General features: G+C 42.3%; 1 long non-coding RNA gene and 1 other non-coding gene across 2 annotated transcripts; one reads left to right on the top strand and one right to left on the bottom strand.

Moving 5' to 3' along the window:
- The first annotated feature begins 2,566 nt into the window (after positions 1-2,566).
- LOC101925283 (uncharacterized) lies at positions 2,567-9,275 on the top strand. The gene is made up of 3 exons (XR_006695858.2): positions 2,567-2,661; positions 3,971-4,048; positions 8,966-9,275. It is a non-coding gene; the product is annotated as an uncharacterized protein (transcript).
- A 606-nt stretch (positions 9,276-9,881) lies between these two features.
- LOC141409666 (uncharacterized) lies at positions 9,882-11,236 on the bottom strand. Its single transcript, XR_012431018.1, has 2 exons — positions 11,057-11,236; positions 9,882-10,159 (listed from the first exon to the last, which is right to left on the bottom strand). It is a non-coding gene; the product is annotated as an uncharacterized lncRNA (long non-coding RNA).
- Between the last annotated feature and the right edge of the window lie 4,233 nt (positions 11,237-15,469).

Genomic DNA, 15,469 nt, shown 5'->3' with positions numbered 1-15,469 from the left:
ACAGGAACACACCACCACACATGGGTTCCCAATATTGTGGTGTTATTTTATTTTTTAGATTTTTACCCATGCCAGTGGAGAGAGGTGTTACCTTTTATTACTTGATTAAGGTGATCTTTGCCATGACAGTTCCCAGATGTGTTTCAAGTCTTTCCTCTAAGCTCTATACCAGCATATCTTCCTGAGATTGCTCTAGCAGTCTCCTAAATTCTGTCTTTAATCTGTTTTCTGCTTAGCAGTTAGAGGGATCATTTAAAGAAATCAGATCACATTATTTCCTGTTTTTAACACTTTTAAAATTGCTTTTCACTACATTTGGAATAAAATCTAAACTTCTTACTTTGGCCTTGTATCATATGCTTTAATACCCAGATACACCTTATGCCATCCCTCCTTGTGTTGCAGCCACACTGGTCTTGAATGGGCCAAGCTCTCTCTTCCTCCAGGACCATTATACATGGTGTCTCTCCTGCCAGGAATGCTCTTCCTTCTGTTAATACTCCTTGTGTAGCAGTGCCAACTTATGTCTTGTATTTTTTCCTAGATATTTTTCTGAGAGTTAACCAGGCTACCACATAAAAAATAGGTTAAGTCCCCACCCTTCTTTTTCTAGCTCACCTTCTTTCCCTCAGAGTTATCACAGTTGCAATTGTTTGACTTGTTTTTCTGCCCACTTAGGTGTCATTTTGTTTCAGTTAGAGTAAGTTCCATGAGGGCAGGACCTTTGCTGTCTTTTCTGTTTTATTTTCTGACCTTAGTCTGGTAAGGGGCTCAAAAAATAGGTAGTGAATGAATCAGTCTTTAGGTCTTGGTGTCTTGCTTTATAATTTACAAAGCAAACAATATGAATGAAGAAGAATGTTCATTTTAGCATTTTTTTTTTTTTTTGGTAATATCCCCAAACTCGAAATTACCCAAAGGCCCATAAACAAGAGACTGGATAAATTGTTATAATATATAGCAATGGAGTCTACAGCAACTACATGGAACAATGCATATGAATTTCATAAATAACACCAACAAATAAGCTGACATATGCTGTATGCTTTTATTTATATCAAATATATGCTGTATGCTTTTATTTATATCAAATTCAAAACAGTCAAGACTACGGTTCTTATTTTTTTTTTTTTTTTTTTTTTTTGAGACGGAGTCTTGCTCTGTCACCCAGGCTGGAGTGCAGTGGCCGGATCTCAGCTCACTGCAAGCTCCGCCTCCCGGGTTTACGCCATTCTCCTGCCTCAGCCTCCCGAGTAGCTGGGACTACAGGCGCCCGCCACCGCGCCCGGCTAGTTTTTTGTATTTTTAGTAGAGACGGGGTTTCACCGTGTTAGCCAGGATGGTCTCGATCTCCTGACCTCGTGATCCGCCCGCCTCGGCCTCCCAAAGTGCTGGGATTACAGGCTTGAGCCACCGCGCCCGGCCTACGGTTCTTATAAGTAATGATCATGTTTACCTTTGGTGCAAGCAGCAGTGGCTAAAGGGGAAAAGGGAGCTTCTGAGCTGCTGGCCATGTTGTTTCTTCATCTGGTATTAACTACAGGAGTGTGTAGTTTTTGTTTTTAATTTTTTTAGAGACAGGGGTCTTGCTATCTTGCCCAGGCTGATCTGATACTCCTGGCCTCAAGCCATTCTCCTGCCTAAGCCTCCTGAGTAGCTAGAATTACAGGCACGAGCCACCCTGCCCGGCTGAAGTGTTTAGCTTGTGAAAATTCAAAGCCCTATCCATATGGTTTATGCATTTTCTCACCAAATGTATGTTAACCTAAAAAAAAAATTTTTAATGCAGTTTCCTGGCTGCACAACCAGAGAACTTTATTTGCAGGTCTGGGGAGGGGTAAGAATCTGCATATAAAAACAAGCTCTCAAACACACTTTGAACTTCCTTGAACACATTTTGAGAAACACTTTGGGACTCCCCCTACAGTTGCAGAATTATTTTCTAAAGTACATTATCTTGTTATGTCACTCCTGTTTAAAGTTGATTTTTGTCCCCTATCTTACAGGGTAAAGTCCAAACTCCCTAGTCTGGCATTCAAGGCGCTCCAAAATCTTACTCCCAAACACCTTCCTAGCTTTTTTCTCCCACCATTCTGCGTCTCCCATTTCTATTTCTCGCAGCATTTTATGCAGCTTGAACCCCCTGCTTTCCTAATATGTGCTCCCCACAAGCATCTCAAGATCCCCATCCCAGGCAGCCCTAGGCAGTTTTTAAGTTTCTACCAAGCTCCACTATACTGGCAAGGCAACTTTCCCCAAGCAAGTCTTGTTTGCTTCGGAAAGTCGCAGGGGCCCAGGAATGAACAGGATAACCGCTAGTGGCTCCAGATGTCAGAAAACAGATGACCAGATCGAGCACGCGCCGATCTCTGGTTGGTCGGCTGTGTGCCTCCGGAAGGGCCGTGCTCGTCCAATCACCGAGAGGGAGGGCACGTTGAGGGTGATGCCAGGAATCAAGATGGCGCCCTCGGTCCGCTCTCAGCCACTTTGGTCTCTACGTGAAGAGCCACGCCCCGTCTGCTACACCCAACCGGTTGGTTCTTCAATCACAGAGAGGAAAGGCAACAGGAGGAAGACGTCAGGCGCAAATATGGCGTTCCGGACGTGCTCTGCAGTTTGCTTGGCCTCTACTCATGGTGCACCGGACGTCGAATCACCAAGGTGCACAGTCCGCTCTTAGATGTGGAGGCAGGGGCTTAGGAACTCAGACTTAGGAGATGTCAGCTGGTACTGTGTACGAGCTGTCCTGTAAGCCGTCGCCCGTCCCCTGAAGCCGCACTCCTCCCGCTTATTGCAAGGGACGGATGTGAAGGGCTGGGCGGGCGTCGAGCTTCGGGTTCTTGCAGTGGGGCATAGACCTGAGGGCACTGGTCCCGCGGCCCAGATGGGGGATGCGGGGGACAGTTGTAGCACGTCCACTTGTCCCACAGTCTCTGCGGTGTTGACGTGGCCAGAACTGCCTGCCTGTAACCAGATTGATACCTGTATTTCTGTCAGCTTCAGCTAATTAGCTGTGTCTCGTTTTGTTTGTTCAGGCACTGGGAACGGGGGCGTCAGTTTAGCAGACAAAATATTTACCTGAAACCCCAAAGAAAAAGAAATATAAGCCAGTACAAGAATCGAGCCAAAAGCTGTGCAGAACCCTGACTTTCTTTCTTGTTCCTGTAACTAACCTTCCCGAGAAGTGAACTAACCCTAGTTATGACCAAATTGACGTGATAGCCATGTGCATAACTACCTGGCAACGTGGACAGGAGCATTTATATTTAGGAGTGAAAAAATGTTTGTTGTATCTGTTTTTGAAATTTGTAATCTTAGGAACCCTGAAGCTAAGCAAGACTGTTCAAGCCCAGTCAGCCTAAGACCACCTGGGACGAACCAGTAGTCAGCAAAACCAGGTCTATCGACCTTTTTTAATGAGGGAGATTGCACACCAGAGACACCATGGGACATTTTACCAAAGGAAGGAAAAGATAAAGTTACGGAATTTTGAGAAAGTTTAAAGTTTGAATGGAACTTAAATGAAACAGGGTTTTAATAGCCTCAAAGCAAATCAGGTCTGTGAAAAAGGGTCGACATCAGGCCTAGACTGCAGAGTGGACCCATGGTCCTATTTCTTTGAAAACCTCTTTTCTGAAGCTTTGCAACTGGCTTGTAAATTGAAGCTGTGTCTCTGTGTTAAAGTGACTTAGATCCTCCAAGCAAGATGTTTTATTCTTACTGACACAATTTCAAACAGCAAATTTCTGAGGGTCTTTGATTTTAGAGAACAAAGTTTCTTAGTGAGAAAGTGAGAAAGCAGTAGTCACTCAAAGAGGGTTATTATGACACTAAAGATTAAGCATGTCCTTGGCAACAATAGTTTCTTGTTAACTTTGCAGCTGTCTTTATTTGTGTTTGTTTTTCCTGCCTGATGAATAACCACGCAGATTTTTCTTCTCAACTGAGCTTGTATTTACTTATTCCTTAGGAATGCTGATGGTATAGCAAGAAGGTATTCTGAGCATTATATCAATGGGGAGGTTCTAGATCTTTCGCAAAGCAGGAGGTAAGCTCACAAACCACAGGTAATGACACACTCTGGAATAAAAAATGTCCGTGATGAGGAGGAACATTGGCCTATTACAGAAATCTGAGTGAGAAGCAAATGAAGGTCATCTTAGCAACTCAGTGATTGCCCACTTCCAACTTCCTGTTCCCAAAGTGGCTGATAGACTCTGGAATGGGTCAGGACACTTGGGATGCAGTGCCCAACTCCTCAGTAGTACAAGTTTGTTCAGCACTTCAAATGCCTAGATAGGTTTGTGTGTGTGTGTGTGTGGTCTGTCCCTTGTATTTAACAAACAAGGAGGTAGTGTTGGTTTCTGTACTTTTTTTTTTTTTTTTGAGGTAGAGTCTTGCTTTGTCACCCAGGCTGGAGTGCAGTGGTGCAATCAGAGCTCACTGCAGCCTTGACTTACTGGCTTGAGCCATCCTCCCACCTCAGTCTCACAAGTATCTGAGACTACAGGCACGTGCCACCATGCCCAGCTAATTTTTAAATTTTCTGTAGTGATGAGGGTTTCATTATGTTGTCCAAGGTGCTCTCAGACTCCTGGGCTCAAGTGATCCTCTCGGCCTCTCATAGTGTTAGGATTACAGACGTGAACCTCTGTACCGTGCCCTGTTTCTTTGTTGTTGTTGTTTGTTTGTTTTTACTGTACATATTTCGCATCAGTGGGCTGCAAAGTCAGGAGCTAGAGATCAGTAAGCAAGATGAAGATCTTTGACACTCTTTACCACAACATAAACAATAGGTGGAGTAATTTATGATAATTCAACCCTGGGAACCCAGGGTGAATCACTGGTGAATGCTAAGTGACTAAAACAGTGCCTGGAGTATAACAGGCCCTTCATAAATATTTTGAGTGAATGAATGAAAAGGCAAAGCCTTAGAACATACTAAATGTCTATCAAAAGAGGTCTGCTTAAATAAGCCTGCCTACAGAACTGCCGAAAAGCACCAGGCAAATCACATAGCTAGCTATACTGATTGAGAATGCTTTCCAGGATAAGAATGGAAAGTTCTGTGTGTGTTGGAGTCTTAACAGCACTAGAAATAGAACCATGGTGCAAAGAGCTTTCTGAGAGGCCTGCTAAGCAGGAAAAAAGCTCCTGTATCACCATGGAAACAACTCTCCCCCAAAGGAATGACTACAAAGACAGGTGCTAGATAATGCAGCATAATGAACATAGTGGTAAACAAGGATGCAGAACAAGTGACAGGGCATTCAGGGAGAAGAGATGCTGACATGGTGCCATCTAGAAGGAATGAACATGTATTAATTCATTTAGCAAATACTGAATGCCTTGTGTGTGCCAGAAACTATTCAAGGAATTGAAGACATAGTAGTGAACAAAACAGGCAAAAGTTCTACTCTCATGGAACTGTCATTTGAGTGGGTAGATACAGAAAATAAGCAAATAGTGTGTCATATGGTGGTAGTGTCACAGAAAAATAAAAAGGAAGATGGAGAGTACTAGGGTGGAATTGCTTTAAGAGGAAAGGGTAGTTATTTTAAATAGGAAAGTGAGGGAAGGCCTTGAGGAAAAAAGTGACACTTGAATTGAGAACTTCAGGAGATGAGTGAGCACTTCGTGTGGCTGTCTGGGTGATGACAATTCCAGGCAGAGGGAACAGCAAGTTCTCTCTCAGCATGTGTGTGGAAGGGCAGGGAGACCAATGAGGCTGAAGTGGGGTGACTGAGGGAGAGAGAGTATGAGATGAAGGAGCCAGGGCATGTGGAACCTTGGAAGCCACTGGAAGGACTTGCTTTTACTCTCAAGATGGGAGCCAATGGATGCTTTAAATGGAGCAGTGACATGATCTGACATGTTTTTAAAGATTATACAGGCTTTATACAGGTTTTATAAAGATTATACAGGTTTTAAAGATTATAACATTGGGTTAAGAATGCCCTCCTCATCATAGACTGTAGGAGGCAAGGTTGCGGTTGGAGACAAGTTGGATGGGTGTTACATCTTGGCTTTTTTTTTTAAAGGATTAAATGCATTAACATTCATTAAAGGCAGTAGTAATATGTAAAAAGGACAATGCTGGGCCTGAAAACCTGAGTTTTGTGTATCTCTGTACCAGCAGGGACACTGTTTCGGAGGTCACTGTGGTCCTAATAAACAAATAATTCGGAACCCAAGTTGTACCAAATATTTACCAAGGGAAGCAGTACTAGGGCTTAAGTTTCTCTTGGCATAGATCCTGGATCAAAAATGTTTCTATTATGAAGAATTTCCACATGTACAAAAATAGAATAGTATGTATAATAAACTCCCATGTACACATTATGCTTTCTCAAAAATTATCCACACAGGGCCAATCTTATTTCATTTCTACTCATTTACCACTCTCTCTTCTGTTTTATTTTAAAAGCCAATTCAAGAAATTTTAGCCATAAATACCTCAATATGTATCTAAAAGATGATTTCTTTAAAAGAAATATAACCCCAATAGTATTATCACACCTGAAAATTAACAAAAATTCCCTAATATGTTCAAGTATTTATTCCAATTTTGGAGGGATTCTTGCACCTTTGTCCATATTTTCTGAGAACCTGTAGTTAATCAAAAGCCTTCCGAGAGACAACATCAGTTTTGGGAAGACCAGTATTTAAATTTTTATCAAATAACTCCAGAATTGTGGCTAAGAACCAGTCACACACACACATTCACATAGAACATTTGCATAGCTAATCCTTGTAGCACTTATAACAAACACTAGGCACCATTCTGAGTGCCTTACACATATTAAATCATTTAATCCTTGCAAAAGCCCAAGATGTAACCTCCAGAATAGAGGTGATATTATTATCCCTACGTTGCAGGTGAGGAAACGGATAGGGAGGCTAAATAACTTGTGCCCCCTCAGATGGCTAGTCAGTGCATCGTTCAGACCCAGAGTCCATCCTCTTAACCGTGCAGAATCCATTGAGGGTGTAAAGTTGTTAACTGGATCCAATTAGATTGAGGAAAGTAGCAGCGATCCTAGTCAAGGAATAAAATTGCATCTACTCAAACCTAAGAGTTGAAAGAAATTATGATAAAAATTAAAGGGAACTTGAAGGACAGCTCAAGGACTTGTGATATACTTAGTTGTCAAATCGTGATCTCAGACTTTTTTTATTTTTAATTTTATTTTTAATTTTCGTGGTTACATAGTAGGTGTATATATTTGTGGGGTACATGAGATATTTTGGTACAGGTATGCAATGCATAATAATCACGTCATGGAAAATCGGGTATCCATCTCCTCAAGCATTTATCCTTTGTGTTACAAACAACCCAATTATACTCTTTTAGGTTTTTTTAAATTTAAATTTTAATTTATTTTTATTTTTATATTTTTTTGAGACCGAGTCTCGCTCTGTTGCCCAGGCTGGAGTGCAGTGGTGCAATCTCGGCTCACTGCAAGCTCCGTCTCCCAGATTCAAGCCATTCTCCTGCCTCAGCCTCCTGAGTAGCTGGGAGAGGGGACAGTCAGTGTGGCGTAGTAGAGGCATTTGCAACCACACCCGGCTAATTTTTTGTATTTTTAGTAGAGATGGGGCTTCACCATGTTAGCCAGGATGGTCTCAATCTCCTCACCTTGTGATCCGCCTGCTTTGGCCTCCCAAAGTGCTGGGATTACAGGTGTGAGCCACCGTGCCCAGCCTCTTTTAGGTATTTTTAAATGTACAATTAAATTATTACTGATTATAGTCCCCCTGTTGTGCTATCAAATACTAGTCTTATTCATTCTTCCTAAATTTTTTGTGTATGCATTAACCATCCCCACCTCCCCTCACCACACCACTCACTATCTTTCCCAGCCTCTGGTAACCATCCTTCTATTCTCTATCCCTATGAGTTCAATTGTTTTGACTTTTAGGTCCCACAAGTAAGTGAGAACATGTGATGTTTGTCTTTCTGTACCTGGCTTATTTCACTTAACATGATGATCTCCAGTTCCATCCATGCTATTGCAAATGACAGAATCTCATTCTTTTGATGGCTGAATAGCAGTCCATTGTGTATAAGTACCACATTTTCTTTATCCATTCATCTGTTGGAGATCTCAAACTTAACACACCACACAGAGCTCCTGATCTTCAGCAACCCCTCCCTATTAATCCACTAAACCTTACTGTTTAGTTTTCCCCATCTGTGTCAATGGCAACTCCATCCTTCCAGTTGTTCAGAGCAGACACCCTGAAGTCACCCTCAATCCTTCGCTTTTTTTTTTTTTTTTGAGACGGAGTCTTACTCTGTCACCCAGGCTGGAGTGCAGTGGTGCGATCTTGGCTCACTGCAACCTCCGCCTCCCTGGTTCAAGTGATTCTCCTGCCTCAGCCTCCTGAGTAGCTGGGATTACAGATGCCTGCCACCTCGCCTGGCTAATTTTTTTATATTTTTAGTAGAGATGGGGTTTCACCATGTTGGCCAGACTGGTTTTGAACTCCTGACCTCAAGTGATCCTCCCACCTTGGCCTCTCAAAGTGGTAGGATTACCGGTATGAGACACCTCGCCCAGCTGATCTTCCACTTTCACATCCCATATCCATTCAGACAAAAACTCTTGTTGGCTGTACCTTTAAAATTTTATTGAGAACCTGACTACTCTCCTCCTCTGTTACAACAAACCTTGTGCAAGTCACCACTATCTCTTGTTTGGATAAGTGCAATAGCCTCTGTGGTGGACACTTCTAAAATGGCCCCTAATGATTTCTGCCCTCTGGTATTCAAACCTTTGCATAATCCCTTCCCCTTCAGAAAGAGCTGGACTTAGTGACTTTCTTCTAAGGCATAGACTATGACAGAAGTTTTGGGATATACTTCTGAGATTAGAGTATAAAAGACTGTGACCTCTATCTCTCTATCTTTCTCTCTGTTTCTCTGCCTCCCTCTCTTTTCTGTTTGCTTGCTGTGATGAAGCAAGCTGCCCTGTTGTGAGCTCTCCGGTGGAGAGCCCCACATGGCAAGAAAATGAGAAGCCCCCTGGAGAGACAAGAGCTGAGGCCCAGGATACAATATCCTGAAAAAAACTGAATCCTGCTGACAACTGCCCAAGTGAAGCTGGAAGTGCATCTTTCCGCAGTGGAACCTTGAGATGACTGCAGCCCTGGCTGACAACTTGATTGCAGCCTGTGAAGGACCCTGAACCAGAGGACTCGGCGAAATTGTGCCTGGATTCCTGACCTACAGAAGCAGTGAGATAATAAATGCTGTTGTTTGAGGCCACAAAGTTTTGAGATATTTGTTAATACAGCAACGGATACTTAATACAGCTTCCTACATGGTCTCCCTCCTTCACCCTTCACACTACAGTCTGTTGTCCACACAGCAGTCAGAGATCCTTTTGAAACGTAAGTCAGATCATCATGACACTTACTTCCTTGCTAAGTGGGCTGCAAGGCCTTTCACAGTCTGATCCCCTATCCTCTCTCTTTCCCCATCTCCTATCATTCTTCCCCTTGCAAATTTTCTTCCAGCACGTGGGCCTGCCTGCTGTTCTTCAGTATGGCAAGCAACCTGCTGCCCGGAGCCCACACACTGACTGTCCCCTCTCCTAGGACACTCTTCCCTCAAGGGCTCCCACATCTTGCCTGCTGGCTCCCGCATCTTCTTCAAGTCTGCTCAAATGTCACCTTCTCAGTGAGGCCCATCCTGGCTATTCTCTTTCAGTTCTGACACAAAATAATTTATCCCTTTATTACATCGTTATTTTGTTGTCTTCCCTCCTTCTGTTCCTACTAAAATTTAATCTCTAGGAAAGCAGAAAACGTCTTGTTCTTTGCTGTAACCCAAGTGCCTCGAACATTGCCTCATTAATTGCTTGCACTCAATAATATGTGTTGAATAAATGGGTTAAGTAGTTTATTAATTGTGAAGCTAAATCCCGTGTGAAAGGTTTGGAGCAGCTTGTTGAAATAGCATATAGAGATTCTGTGTTTTAAGTTGTGGTTTAGGTAGAATCATCCATGATGTACGTGGAGCCAGATCCTGCGTCCTGGAATCAAATATCTGTATCTGACCTGTGGGTAATTATATTGCTATCCTATACCTTTGACCCATTCATCTCGGCTCACCTGTGATCCAGGCTATACTCCTAAACTTGGGTGAGAGAGTCTGCAACACAAGGAAAACACAGAGCCATCATTTAGTAAATCACACCCATAATAATACATTTTGTTGTTAAATGTAGCCAATCTCTGAGTATTTTTTATTAAAGTATCTCTAATGTTTAAGAGCATCTAACACATTCATCATGTTTCACCTGTCCTCAGCCCCCGCTTGGCTTCCCTCCCGTATGTGTCAGTGCCCAAAGTCCAGAAGGTGCCAAAGTGGCAGGGGGCTGGTGTGTCAGTGCTACCCTGAGTGTGTGCCCGCCTGGCTGGGCTGCGACAGTGCCCGGGTTCGGCCCCAACCTTGCTCCATAATTGGAACGGCCACTGGGAGCAGGGAGAGGCCAGGCAGTGGGAGCAGACACTTCGCAGGGGGGCCTTCCTGGGCCCCCAAGAACACAGAGATGCCTGGGTTTGCAGCCGGGCTTGGGCAACTGCAGCGGCACCTGGGGAGGGCGGGGCTTCTGCCTGTTCCGTGGAGTGTATAACCCCAGCAGTGCCTCCCTGCTGCAGCCGATGTCCTGGCAGTGGCCACTCTAGATCGGCCACTGATGCCACCAGTATGACATTAATGTAGTAGATTTAAAATTTTCAGGGGATTTAATTAATCATGATTTTAAGTGGTATTAATGTTTCTGGAAATTTAATCTCTTAGACTTGACTTATTTGAACATTCATCATAGAGCAATCTAAAGTTATTGTTTCTAATTTACATAAAAATTACTACCTATAAAACAGAATAATAACTTTATAAGTTGAAATAAAAGCCTTAAGAAAATCTAGGTTTTTAAACATAAGACTTTAAAAATTAAATATTATTTTAATGGCTAGTAACTGTTGATAGTCCATTCTGTGCACAACAACCCCCCTTGGGCATTTGAAAATAAAAATCTCTACTGACCATTTTGAAAGAATGAGTTCAAGGATACATCCACAGATTGGAGCTTCAGCAGGAGCAGGACATGGAGAGCCCAGGAAACTTGAACAAAATCATAGAGGTCACGTCTGAACAAGAATTGATTACCTTCAATTCTGGTCATTAGAGGTAGCATCAGACCCAGAAAAGGCATCTGGAAAGCAACTATAGAGGGGAGTTAGTGTGCATCAGTTTTAGCAATGAGTTATAGAGTCAATAACTATGACTTAAACATTTATTTTCCTCTTTTGTGGAGGTCCTGGGCTGGCCTGGTCCTCAGCTCAGGGATCCAGCTCACTCTTCCTACATCACTAACATCCATGAGGTGGCTCTTATTCTCATTACTTCAGGCCTACAGATCTTGCCCTTACACTTTGCAGCAGGATAAAGGAAAAGGGCAAAAGATGTGTGTCCACTGTTCTCTCAGGAAGAGTCTTGGTTGCCACGTCAGGACACTTCTGCTTCCTTCCCATTGGCCAGAACTCAGCCTCATTACCACACCTGCAAGCAATGCTGGGAAATGGAGTCTCCGCTTCTGGTGGCTATGAGCCTTGCTAAAAATCAGATGTTGTAGAACTATTACTATGGAAAAAAGCAAAAGCAAATATCAGGAAATGGGTACTTACTACTTTACACATATTCTGTGGGCAGCAGCAAGCTGTAGGAGGTGAAATTGTAAATCTTAAGACTTTATGTGGAATGGCACAGTTAAAATAGGGTGGAAGTGATAGTCATAAGTAGTCACTGAAATGTATACAGGAAAACATGGGCTTGTTCCTTCAACGTCACAAAACACCAGCTGGGGATTATGTTGAAAACCCAAAAAATGTCATTTTAGGGCAGGTAAGTATTCTTTTAGAATCAGCATTTTAGAAACAATAAAAAACCCCCCAAACTGAGGACAAATTAGCCTATGAGGAGGTATACATGGAAAGTATAAATTGGGTCTAAAACTTTTTCTCTCTTTTCTTTCTTTCTTTCTTTCTTTCTTTCTTTCTTTCTTTCTTTCTTTCTTTTCTTTCTTTCTTTCTTTCTCCTTTCTTTTTCTTTCTTTCTTTCTTTCTTTTTTTCTTCCTTCCTTCCTTTCCTTCCTTCCTTCCTTTCTTCCTTCCCTCTTTCTTCTTTCTCTCTCTCTTTCTTTCTTTCTTTCTTTCTCTCTTTCTCTCTTTCTTTCTTTCTCTCTTTCTCTCTTTCTTTCTCCTTCCTTCCTTCCTTCCTTCCTTCCTTCCTCCCTCCCTCCCTCCCTCCCTTCCTTCCTTCCTTCCTTCCTTGATAAGAGTCTCTCTCTGTCACCCAGGCTGCAGTGCAGTGGCATGATCTTGGCTCACTGCAACCTCTGCCTCCTGGGTTGAAGTGATTCTCCTGCCTCAGCCTCTGGAGTAGCTGGGATTACAGGTGTGCACCACCATGCTTGGGTAATTTTTTTATTTTTAGTAGAGACGGGGTTTCACCATGTTGGCCAGGCTGTTCTCAAACTCCTGACCTCAAGTGATCTGCCCACCTCAGCCTCCCAAAGTGCTAGGATTACAAGCATGAGCCACTGCACCCAGCCAAGTATCTTTTTTTTTTCTTTTTCTTTTCTTTTCTCTTTTCTTTTCTTTTTTTTTCTGATGGAGTCTCATTCTGTTGCCCAGGCTGGAGTACAGTGGCTTGATCTCAGCTCACTGCAGCCTCCCCCTCCCAGGTTCAAGCGATTCACCTGCCTCAGCCTCCCAAGTAACTGGGATTACAGGAACCCACCACCATGCCCAGATAAGTTTTGGATTTTTAGTAGAGTCTGGGTTTTGCCATGTTGGCCAGGCTGGTCTTGAACTGCTGACCTCAGGCGATCTGCCCATCTCGACCTCCCAAGTGCTGGGATTACAGGCATGAGCCACTGTGCCCAGCCTAAAACTTTTTCATAATTTCATCAATGGCATATTCCTAGGAGAAACCATAAAACGTTAAAAGAAACTGCTTTGCTTACACAGAAAACAGCCTTCTTATATAAAATCCTGGGCTGGCAGTTCTTGTCAACAAATTACCCTTCTATTTTTTATTTTTTATTTTTTTTGAGACAGAGTCTCACTCTGTCACCCAGGCTGGAGTGTAGTGGCATGATCTCAGCTCACTGCAACCTCTACCTCCCAGGCTCAAGCTATCCTCCCATCTCAGCCTCACAAGTAGCTGGGACTACAGGTGCAGCCACCATGGCTGGCTAATTTTTTGGGGGGTATTTTTTTGTAGAGCCTTGGTCTTGCCATGTTACCTAGGCTGGTTTCGAATGTGGCCGAATTAAGTTCCCTCTTTCTTCTTTACCTCATTTCCTGGAGTCAACCACTATTGTGCCTCTATCTCACTATAAGTTCCTCTTGTTTATTCTTGGCCTTCGTATAAATTGTATCATACAGTATGTATTTTTTTGGGTCTGGTTTTTTCAGCTCAACGTTATGTCTGTAAGAGTCATCCATGTTATTCTAGGTATTAGGAGTTCTATCCTTTTTATTGCTGAGTAGTATTCCATTGCATGACTATAACACAATTTTTTTTTTTTTTTTTTTTTTGAGATGGGGTCTCACTCTGTCCTCCAGGCTGGAGTGCAGTGGTGCAATCATGGCTCAGTACAGCCTCGACCTCCTGGGCTCCAAGTAACCCTCCCGCCTCAGCCTCCCAAGGAGCTGGGACTACAGGCACTCATCACCACGCCTGGCTAATTTTTTTTTTTTAATAGAGACAGGGGTCTTACTAGGTTGCCTCCCCAGGTGCTGGGATTACAGATATGAGCCACCATGCCTGGCCCAGATGTAAAGTTCTATCAACTTCATCTTCTTTAAGATATTTCGTTTAGAGGTGACTAAGTCACTTCATTCTGGCTGGTTCCCCGTACACCTTCATCACCATCCTGGAGATTTCCTTCCCATTTTCTCCCATATTGGATCTCCTTTTTTTCTGGAGTCCGTGCCTTTCGTTTTCTTGGGTTAGTCTCTTCTTTTGGTGGAACACACCCTCCAGTTAGCTCCCTGTAAAAGGAAGCTGTCAGAAAATGTCTCTTTTCTATTCTCACACCTAATTGATCATTTGGCTGGATACAGAACTCTAGCTCGGACATAATTTTCCCTCATAATTTTGAAGGCATTACTCCATTGGCTTCTTGCTTCCAGAGTTATTGTTGAGAAAACTAAATCCATTCTCATCTTCATCATTTGTATGTGGCCTTTTTTTTTTTTTTTTCCCTCCCTCCCTGGAAATTTATAAGGGGTATTCTTTTTCTTTTAACGTTCTGAATTTTTATAGCATTGTACATTGGTGTAAAGTAATTTTTATTTATTGGACTGGGCCCTTTCAATCACATCCATATCCTTCTGTTCAGGGTAAAATTTTCCATGTATTTCATGGGTGATTCTTCTTTTTGAAACTTGTGTTATTCAGATGGGAGTTTTGGTGGACTAGTCTTAGAATTTTGTTTTCTTGCTCTTTTTCCCATTTCTTTGTGTTTTTTCTTTCCTCTCTGAGAGTTTGCCTCAGTGCTATCTTTGAACCCTTCTAGCGAGTTCTTAATGTCTGCTATCATGTTTTAAATTTCCAAGAACTGTTTCTTTGTTCTGAATATCTAATCTTTCCTTTAAAAAATAGTTTCTGAGCTAGACATGGTGGGGTGTGCCTGTAGTTCCAGCTACTTGGAAGGCTGAAGTGGGAGGCTTGGGCCCAGGTTTTCAAGGCCAGCATGAGCAACATAGCAAGACCCTGTCTTAAAAAAAAAAAAAAAAAAAGAGAGAAAAAAATTGTTTCATTTCATTAATATAATGTCCCTTATTTTTCTCATAATATTAATGAGTTTCCTTTTATGTTTAAAATATTTTTTTCTTGCATAGTTTCTGTTTCTTCCAATTCATTTTTTTCTTTCAGTTTGTTGGGCTCTTTATCCATATACTCTAGCTGATGGGTTTTGGCAGGCTATTGAATATATTAATTTGGAGTCAAGGGGAGAGGTTGGAGAATAAAAATTTTATCCAACTCAGAAAGCTGTTATAAAAATGAAGTGATGTAATGCATATAATTTGCTTAGCACAGAGTCTGGAATATAGTAAGCATTCAAATGTTTGATGGTATATTTTATTTTATTATTTAATGGCTGCGTCATATTCTTTTAGCATACAGATGAACATAATTCACCTAGCCATTCCTCTACGGCTATTGAAGATCAGGCTTACTTTTTACTTTCTACTATTATGTAAATAGGGATGAGTATTTTTCTGAAAATGGCTTTAGTCACATATTTTAAAGCTTTCATTATGTAATATATATATTTTTTGAGACAGGATTTTGATCTGTCACCCAGGCTGGAGCACAGTGGCACAATCATAGCTTACTGCAGCCTTGAATTCCCAGGCTCAATGCATCCTCCCTCCTCAGCCTTCT

The sequence above is a fragment of the Macaca fascicularis genome, chromosome 2, assembly GCF_037993035.2.
Source record: "Macaca fascicularis isolate 582-1 chromosome 2, T2T-MFA8v1.1".
NCBI classification, from domain to species: domain Eukaryota; kingdom Metazoa; phylum Chordata; class Mammalia; order Primates; family Cercopithecidae; genus Macaca; species Macaca fascicularis.
The sequence above is the reverse complement of the archived record's forward strand: the minus strand, read 5'-3'. Positions and strand labels throughout refer to the sequence as shown.